The sequence below is a fragment of the Silurus aristotelis genome (assembly GCF_946808225.1).
Source record: "Silurus aristotelis genome assembly, chromosome: 24".
Lineage (NCBI taxonomy): Eukaryota > Metazoa > Chordata > Actinopteri > Siluriformes > Siluridae > Silurus > Silurus aristotelis.
In genome coordinates, this window is record NC_139597.1 from 768,556 (window position 1) to 778,593 (window position 10,038).

The 10,038-nt window shown below is 39.0% G+C and overlaps 1 protein-coding gene and 2 long non-coding RNA genes across 6 annotated transcripts in view; 2 read left to right on the forward strand and 1 right to left on the reverse strand.

Moving 5' to 3' along the window:
- LOC310719400 overlaps nucleotides 1-4,720 on the forward strand; it is a 5,880-nt gene extending 1,160 nt beyond the window's left edge. Inside the window, exons 2-4 of one of the 2 annotated variants that reach the window (XR_014531467.1) lie at nucleotides 1-2,644; nucleotides 2,679-3,605; nucleotides 3,646-4,720. The exon at nucleotides 1-2,644 is cut by the window's left edge and continues 680 nt beyond it. This is a non-coding gene — a long non-coding RNA (uncharacterized lncRNA). Of the gene's footprint in view, nucleotides 3,606-3,645 lie in introns of both variants that reach the window. The other variant, XR_014531466.1, reaches the window with a different exon arrangement.
- nav3 (neuron navigator 3) overlaps nucleotides 1-10,038 on the forward strand; it is a 143,650-nt gene that overhangs the window by 68,788 nt on the left and 64,824 nt on the right. The window lies entirely within an intron of this gene.
- LOC310719408 lies at nucleotides 7,460-9,740 on the reverse strand. Its single transcript, XR_014531475.1, has 2 exons — nucleotides 8,956-9,740; nucleotides 7,460-8,767 (listed from the first exon to the last, which is right to left on the reverse strand). It is a non-coding gene; the product is annotated as an uncharacterized lncRNA (long non-coding RNA).

Consider the following 10,038-nt stretch of genomic DNA (forward strand, 5'->3'; position numbering starts at 1 on the left):
AGGATTATCAGATATTGTGATTATGGTCTAAGTCTAGGCTTTGGATTAGCGTTTCAGGTTGAGGGCTATGATTATGATCATGGATTTGGGTTTATTTCAGGTTAATCTGTAACTGTTTCTAATCATATGCACTTTAGATTCTATGCTTATTAGCATGTAACGTACTGTTGGACACATTGCACAACTTCTACAATAATCTTTACTATACAATAAACACACAGGAACTAAGCAAACGTTTGAAGATATAAAACACTCTGAGATTTTAAATAGAAAATACACGTTAGATCAGATTACTTTACTATCAGAAGTAAAGAACATGGTAAGTGAGACTGCAGTCGTTTACAGCGACAGGATCTTGGAGTTAAACTGTCTGGTCTTGTCTTATAAAAAAAGATCCCACTAATGGGGGTGTGAACTTGACTTTCTGCCAGAAAGCTCCCTAAGGAATGTTTGCATTGGAAGCCACTGCACTTTACACACCATGGTACAGCGAGATACACTCCGTACTCAACCCCTGCTTTAGCCTAACGCTCCGTCCTGAGGTTCTGCCCCGTGGCTCCGAATGTGTCTTTGGGTTTCTGAGAAATATAGAAGAACATTTGGAGGCCAGAAACCTGGTAATCTCACTGATCTTTTAGAAGCAGATGGGAGGGAAATGGGGTGCTGTTAGCGTCACCTTTTTCGGGTTCAGAGAGTCGGATTGACCCGATCATCGTTTCTGTAACAGGACCATGTTGAAATAGGTCACGCTGAATAAGAGGTTTGAAGGGCTTGCGGTTCTCCGACAAGGCTCCCCTACAAGCCTGTAATTTAGAAAATGTGCTTGAATACTTGAGTGTATCCGTCAATGCTTGATGAAATGTGGAATTATGGGTCCGGTGTCTGGCGTTCACCTCGGGTTCTGGCTCGGACCGACGTTCCATTTGTTGTCACTTTGAGCTGAATCGAATTGAACGTTTTCCCAGAAACTACTGCTAGTAATTACTGACTACGCATGTTTCTGGTTTTCTTTCTTTAAACCCAATGACCTGGATGAAAGTCTTACTTTACGTCTTATTTTATTTTATAGATTTGAATTAAATTAACTACTGTACATGGACTGTGGTTATTTTTTCCCCTTCAAGGTGACTGATCGTTAAAACGTTTATTAAAGCAGCAATATGTGTTATTGCATAAGAAGTATTTTCTGGGCCAGCTGTCATGCTGACTATCATTTTTATTCACTTTATACAGACACGTAATTCTATAAAGTAGTTTAATGTATTTGCACTATAGAAAGTTTGTACATTTGTAATTTAGGTGTTTACAGAGTGAAGATTTCATTGTATGGTGTAGCTGACCGGTTCAGGTACACATTATGATAAACTTTTCTGAACCTTTGTCCTAATTCTAGTCGTGTATTTTTAGTCAAACTTTAAACTCTAAATTTGATTCCTAACTCTATCTGAAATCCATAAAAAATTCTGCCCCTAAACATCACACTAAATTTAAATCTGATCTAAATCTGATCTAAATCTTAGTCTTAACTCTAAACATAAGCAATAGCTTAATCTATAAATCCTGAACATATTCCTACCCTTACAATAAACCCTAAACTGAATATAAAACCTTAAACCACCATCATTACTAAAGCAAAGTAGTAGACCTTTAAGCCTCAATTCAAGCCTAAAACCTGAGCTGAATTTAACATTTAACCTTAGCTGTGAGCTACATTTAATGCTAGACCACATGACAATGCTAACTGCTAAATGATTAATGCTTAATCTGATCCTAAGCAGTAAGCACAAACCTTAAACCCAAAATCCCCACAAAAAAATACTTCATCTGACCCAAAACTGTCATAAATTCTATTTTTAGCTCCAAAATTCAGAATTTAAATTCTTGAGTTTAATAATAACATCTTATCCTGAGCCTAAATCATAATTTTGACTGTAAACCTGAACTGTGGTCTTAAAAGTTTAAATCCCTATGACTTCATTCTTAATCATAAAACAAATCCTAAATCTAATAATAAGTTTAAAACTTAAATTCTAAACATTTCCCTTCATCCTAACTTAAAAACTACACTTAATTCTATACCAAACTGTAATTTTACCCCTAAACTCTAACGTGGGTTAGAGGTGTGTGAGTTAGAATTCTTTCCATCATGATGTTTTTACACTACCATCTATGGCTGTAAAACTACACTTCACTCACACACACACACACACACACACACTTTCACTCTCATGTGTCCATCTGGTGTGTGTTTTTGGGAAGAGGACACCGACTCGTGCGAATCTTTCTAAACACACCGTGAGTCAGTGTGTGGGCCTCTGTTTGAAGTGGCTACAGTTACAAGCTGGAGTTCACATTTCTGCTTCTCCTTCCAGAAAATAAACAATGCTAATCACTGGATAAACACATTCTACAGGACCTGAGTGAAAGCACCTAGCATAGAGTGACCCCATGCTGACCCCCGTGTAGCAGGAAGTGTCAGGGTCACGGTGTTTAAATTTAATTATCGTCTACTAGCTGTGTGTGTTTATAGCTGAGTGAAGTGAAAGTGGGGATGGTTATAAAATCCACCTGATGTGATCAGTGTGTGTGTGTGTGTGTGTGTGTGTGTGTGTGTGTGTGTGTGTGTGTGTGTGTGTGTGTGTGTGTGTGTGTGTTGGTGTGTGTGTGTGTTTGTACAGCTGGAGGACATTAATGTGTCAGGTGAAGGTCTTGGATGGTTTAACTGGATTCTGTGTGTGTGTGTGTGTGTGTGTGTGTGTGTGTGTGTGTGTGTGTGTGTGTGTGTGTGTGTGTGTGTGAGTTCAGGGTTGCAGTGCCACTGCTTTCACTGCAAACATCCTCTTTCCTGTCTGAAGAAGAGCGCTGTAACCGCAAAGGAAGCAAACACACACACACACACACGCACACACACACACACCAAGCATTTATAGGTGTAAAAAAAGACACAAACTTTTATTCACACAGAAGCAGACAGAGGCAGATATGAAATTTTTTTTTCATGACAGAACAAACCAGACTGCAAATAAATATTTTAGATAAATAGTTCCTCATAATGACAGGACAGTGTCAAATGTCCTCATAAATCAATAGGTCTGTATAATAATTGGACAGTGTCTTATGTCCTTAAAATCACCAGGTCAATGACTCCTCATATTGATTGAACAGTGTCAAATGTTCTCACAATTATCTGTCTTCATGAACATTGGGCAGTGTCTTACAGATAATTAAGCTAAAATAAAATGATGGCTGAAAGTGTCAAATGTCCTAATAATCTCTAGGTCATTATAATAATTGGACAGTGTCTTATGTTCTCATAACCACCAGGTCCTCATTGTGATATTAAGGGTATTAGACACTGTCCAGTCATCAGGTCCTCATAATTATTGGACAAAGTCTAAAGTCCTTATTTTCAGCAGGTCCTCAAAATAATTAAACAGTAACTAATGTTCTTACAAAAGATACAAAACCTTTTAAAAAGTAAGTGTGTGTGTGTGTGTGTGTGTGTGTGTGTGTGTGTGTGTGTGTGTGTGTGTGTGTGTGTGTGTGTGAGAAAGAGAGAGAGTAAGTGCATAAGTGTATATGTGTGTGTGTGTGTGTGTGTGTGTGTGTGTGTGTGTGTGTGTGTGTGTGTGTGTGTGTGTGTAGAGAAGATGAATGAGACTCTTAGATCCCTCACTTCATACTGCTGATAAGAGAGAGGGTTTTCATCTTACTGGCCAAGGCCAAACACACACACACACACACACACACACACACACACACACACACACACACACACACACACACACACACACACACACACACACACACACACACAGAGCCGGTTTGTGCAGACAAACTCCCAGCTGCAGTTAAAGATATTGGCGCTTTGTTGAGAGCCAGTTTGTGTAATGTTACGCAACAAATTGTGTGTGTGTGTGTGTGTGTGTGTGTGTGTGTGTGTGTGTGTGTGTGTGTGAGAGAGAGCTCTTCTTCCTCTGGAGGTTTTTCTTGGTTTTCCCACCATCTCCTTTTTACAAAAAAATCTGAGAAACATCCAGAATTCAATTCTCTTCTGAAAACTGAATTTTTTATTTACTTATGTATGCACACACACACACACACACACACACACACACACACACACACACACACACACACACACACACACACACACACAAAGATACAGCAGCAGCATAGAACATTTAGAATTTGTTAACTCCAATTGTGACCAGTTTAAATGTTTTCTACTTTAATCATATGGTAACTTTTGTTCACTAATTTCCAAACAATGAATTGCACTTTTAATGACTTTTTGCAATTGTTTTTCCTTCTTTCTGTTTCTAAGCGAGTTTTGCTCTGACTGAAATACTCAAGTTGAACTTTATCCCACTTTATGATGAACTGAGAACATTTGTGTTGAAGCCCAACATGTTTTACAGGTTATAATTTCTTACCTGGGACTAAGAAAACCCAAGTTCCTTAAGATTCTAGTCCTTTTTTTTTTTTATTTTGTATATTGTAGTCTTAGCTCCAATTGTCTCTAGTCTGGGGTCTAACTAACATTAGGTTTTTTGTCTTAGTTCTTGTAGTATCTGCTGCTATTTGTGCACATTTGTATTACTCGTTAACTACAATCCCCACATATTTCCAGCTTCTCTACAGTCTAGATGTAATTACACTAATTTATATCACTAGTTCTGATAGTTTCTAGTTTGAGTTCCATTATTTAATTGTCATAGAACTACAAACTAGCAGAACTGGAGCTAAAAAATGACAGTAGTTTGAACTATTCAGAAAAGGACCTAGAACTAGAAACTTAGAGTTGAAGTGTAACATAGTAGTGGAACTAACAAAAAAAAACTAACCCAAATAGCACTCAAACCTAGAAGAAGTAGAATTTAAAAATGGCATATAAAGCAACTGTGGTAAGGAATGAGCAGAACTAGGACTGTAAACCAGAAAAACTAACAGATATTATAGCTATACTAGTGAAACTATGGCTAGAATCTAAAACTTGAACTTGGTAAATGAACTTGGTAGAAACAAGCAAGACTAAGACAACTAGAAACAACTGGAAGAATGGCTACAATCTAAGAGAACCTCTATAGCTCCTCTAGTTCTTTTTTAACTATTGTATTGCTATGTTTTCAATAGCATCTCATTTAGTTTGTAGTTTCACTAGTTCTCAACTCAAATTTATTTAGTTTTTAGTTAGTTTTTGTTCATGAATGATTTGTTTATTTTAAATGAGTCTTTAATGTGACTCAGAAGAACAAGTCATCTCAAAGAGTAATTTGCTCATTTTCTACTGGACACACTTTCGCAAAGCACCGCAAAATCTCCATAAGTAATGTACAGGAAACCGAATTTAGTATTTCATCACTCAACTCTGAGTCTTGGTTCTTTTATCACGTGAGTCCTATAAATAAATATATATATAAACTATATTATACAACTATATATGTATGTTGATGTGTTGACAATCTGATTATTTAAAATAACATTATATTTGATTTCTGATCAAAGGCATAAAATTATCTTAATTACGCAAAAAAGATTCTTCATTTTGATCAACAGGACTCAAAGAACCATGTCACTAAAACGATCTGATCTTCCCATCACTATCCCATTCCCCTAGTTCCATAGTTTCAAGTCATAGTTCCCATAGCTTCTGCCCCTAGTTCCCAGAGATTCTACTCCATAGATCCCATATTTTCTACCCCTAGTTCTCATAGTTCTTACCTGTACTTCTCATAGTTTTAAGTCCAGGTTCCCAAAGTTTTCACTCTAAATGTACACTAAGTGTTCCTGCTCGCTGTATTGCTGATGGATAGTTACAGACAAGTCTGTAGTTGTGTTGAAGGATTATATAAACATAATTCTGACATTATTGTTCAATAACTGCTTTAAAGATCCCACAGTTCCAGGAACAGCACTTGGTAATGCACATGGACAATACCAGCCCTAATACTTTTTTGAGTGATTGAACTTCAAAGACGTTGCACATACTTTGATGAAATGTGAGCTACTGCTGAAGTGTGTGTGTGTGTGTGTGTGTGTGTGTGTGTGTGTGAGAGAGAGAGAGAGAGAGTGTGTGTGTGATCTGTGAGCGTAAAGGATTCTTTGTTGCTACACAGCAGGTTAGCCGTATCTGATCTTTTTGCCCCTATATTAACTTTGTGTGTGTGTGTGTGTGTGTGTGTGTGTGTGTGTGTGTGTGTGTGTGTGTGTGTGTGTGAGGGAGTGTGAGGCCCCTGTTTTGCCAACATGTAAGTTATTATGTTTTAACCTACCTTTAAGTGTGTTTGTGTGTGTGTGTGTGTGTGTGTGTGTGTGTGTGTGTGTGTGTGTGTGTGTGTGTGTGTGTGTGCGCTCGCACTTTGTGTGTGTGAGAGAGCAAAGGAAATCAATAAAGATGAGTGTGTTTCTAACACACTCTTTTTCCCATCGTCCCCTGCTCCCAGTAGGGGTGTGTATAGGAGGAAGTGTGTGTGTGTGTGTGTGTGTGTGTGTGTGTGTGTGTGTGTGTGTGTGTGTGTGTGTGTGTGTTAACACTGGGTTTAATAGGAACACAGTGTGTGAAATTCTTGGTTGGTTGATTATGTAGGTTCTGGTTCTAGTTTTACACACAAATTTTATACATACAGTGTGGGGGGGGGGGGTTTATTTAACATACACACACATATACACACACACACATACACACACACACACACACACACACACACACACACACACACACACACACACACACACACACACTGGTCAGTCAAGGACAACATTTAACACATTACATTCATATACGCTCATTACTAATGGGGTCATATGTTAATTTAGTGATGTGTGTGTCTGTGTGTGTGTGTGTGTGTGTGTGTGTGTGTGTGTGTGTGTGTGTGTGTGTGTGTGTGTGTGACATTAAAGCAGTCAATTGTGTGAAACACACATACATCAGATGTTAAGTAAATCATGGAGTGGTCGTGTGTTAGGCACTTTCTGTGTTTGTGTGTGTGTGTGTGTGTGTGTGAGAGAGAAAGAGAGAGAGAAAGAGAGAAAGAGAGAGAGAGAGAGAGAGAGAGAGAGAGAGAGAGAGAGAGAGAGAGAGAGAGAAAAGCCCAGGTGCTGCAGTTTGTCCCTGGTGAACCTTAAAGATCTAAAGCGATGTGTATCAGTTTTCCACCACCGTGGGGTATCAGTGTGTGTGTGTGTGTGTGTGTGTGTGTGTGTGTGTGTGTGTGTGTGTGTGTGTGTGAGAGAGAGAGAGAGAGAGAGAGAGAGAGAGAGAGAGAGAGAGAGAGAGAGAGACAGAGAGAGAGAGAAAAGAGAGAGAGAGAGAGAGAGAGATTGCATCACATCATTCACTGCTGGAGAATTCACAAGCTTGTGTGTGGTGTGTAAGTGTGTGGTGAGTGGGTCAGCGGTAAAATATAATTTTTCTGCCTATTGGGAGGAAAATCTCTTTTTTTTTACACACACACACACACACACACACACACACACACACACACACACACACACATCCCAAAAATGCCACAGGAGACACTTTATACACACTCGGCTGTGTGTATCGATTGCAAAGAGCTGTATTTTCACTGGTCAAAATACGTGCACACACACACACACACACACACACACACACACACACACACACACACACACACACATATACACACACACACAGACTGAATCTGAGTCCACAAGTCAGCTTAATTTTTAAAGCACAGTCAAAAACTAATAAATGTGTGTGTGTGTGTGTGTGTGTGTGTGTGTGTGTGTGTGTGTGTGTGTGTGTGTGTGTGTGTGTATCAGATGGTACACTTTGACAGTAGTTTGTATTTCCAGCAGAGACAAGTTGACATTGTGAGTTTTAACAGGAAGTGACATTGGGTCTTCCTGTGAGGAACTGCAAACACACACACACACACACACACACACACACACACACACACACACACACACACACAGATTTTTTAGTTTTACTTACATCCATTCAGGGTCAGTCCCTGTTAAACAGGAACTGTCCTTAGTTCCTTTAGTTTCTACTGCTAATTCTGCTCGTGTTCTCTCACTATATTCTAGTTCTAGTTTTCTAGTGAATTTACAGGTTCTGGCTTTGGCTACTTCAGGTAACCTTCGTTTCTCATCTCTGTTGCTTCAGAGTCTTATTATAGAACCTTCAGTGCCTTATAAAATGTCCTTATTTTCTCCGGGTTCGTGTAGGTTTCAGCCCAATGTCCTTTAGTTTATAGACTCCTTCATATCTCTAGCGCTTTTATTTCTACTTATAGTTCCATTCTAGTTCTAGCTGAAATAGTTCCCCTAGTCAGAGTTCCCAGACTTCCCTAAAATGTTAGTTCTGATCATTCTACCTGGAGGAGGTTGTCTGACTGTCTCAGGTTGCCTGACTGTCAATCTCTGAAAGTGACAAAATTTGGAATCTAATTCAAACAAATTCAAGGTCACAGCAAGGTCAGATGCCTGAGATTTTATTTTTTTTCAGTAGCTTCCTTTCTGTGTGAATGTTATTGTGAAGGTAATTCCAGCACACGGATTAGTAACAAGGTGGACTGAATGGTGTTCATGGTGAACGTTTCTCCATCATGCCAACAGCATCAAGTTCAACTTGTTTATCTCCATTCTTTCATAGTTTTTAGACCTAGGTTATTTTACTGCTTCTAGTTCCCATAGTTGCTCTTAGGGCACTTTTAGTTCCAGTTCCGATCTCAATTTGTTTTCTTCTTAGTTTCTATCATTTCCATCACCTCTCATTCAGTTTCTAGTTTTGGTCCTAATTTGTTCTTTTTATTTGAATTTCTTGTCCTCTACGTTTATATGTGATCTTCTTTAGTCATTATGCTTTTCCTGATTTCTCAAAGTACATTTCAGCCCTATGTACGCTAAAGGGTAAATTCATATTTCCAATGTCTGCACAAGTTCCCCTAATTCCCCTTACTCCCAGATGTCCTCTAGCTCCACTTTGCTTTTTTATAGTTTTTACATTTATAGAGTTGAGGGTTAAGGGCTTTGCTTAGGGACCTGGTCATGGCAGCTTGGTGGTGCTGGGATTTTAGCTCATGACCTTCAGATCAGAAGTCTAACATCTTACCACTGACCTACTACTTCCCTTAGATCTAGATTTATGGACTCGAGAATTTTGGACTCAACTACTGTACAGTTTTTGCTCTCATTTAGTGTAAAAGGCCAGGACAAGGCACTTATAGTGGTCAATAGTGCTCTCTCTATCTCTTTCTCTTCTCTCTTTCTCTCTCTCTCTCTCTCTCGCTCTCTCTCGCTCTCTTTTCCATCTCTATCATTTTCTCAGGGTTTCTGTATTTGTACTGTCATATCCTTTAATTGAGCCACAGTTCAAATGCATGCTTGTCTTTCAGTCTGTCTGTCTTGTCTGTATGTCTGAATATCTGTCTATCTACACCTGATGGTGATGGCAAAATCCCCCAGGTCCTGTCTCACTGTTTGATTCTCTAAAACGAAGAAAGAAAGAAAGAAAGAAAGAAAGAAAGAAAGAAAGAAAGAAAGAAAGAAAGAAAGAAAGAAAGAAAGAAAGAAAGAAAGAAAGAGAAGGGGTGATCTGGAAAATCGATTGCTCAGGCTTCCATCATGATCAGAAAGAAAGAGTAAAATAGAGAGAGAGAGAGAGAGAGAGAGAGAGAGAGAGAGAGAGAGAGAAAGAGAGAGAGAGGTAGAGAGAGAGAGAGAGAGAGAGAGAGATTGAGAGAAAGAGAGAGAGAGAAAGAGAGAGAGAGAGAGATTGAGAGAAAGAGAGAGAGAGAGATTGAGAGAAAGAGAGAGAGAGAGAGAGAGAGAGAGAGAGAGAGAGAAAGAGAGAGAGAGAGATTGAGAGAAAGAGAGAGAGATTGAGAGAAAGAGAGAGAGATTGAGAGAAAGAGAGAGAGAGAGAGAAAGAGAGAGAGAGAGAGATTGAGAGAAAGAGAGAGAGAGAAAGAGAGAGAGAGAGAGATTGAGAGAAAGAGAGAGAGAGAGAGAGATTGAGAGAAAGAGAGAGAGAGAGAGAGAGAGAGAGAGAGAGAGAGAGAGAGA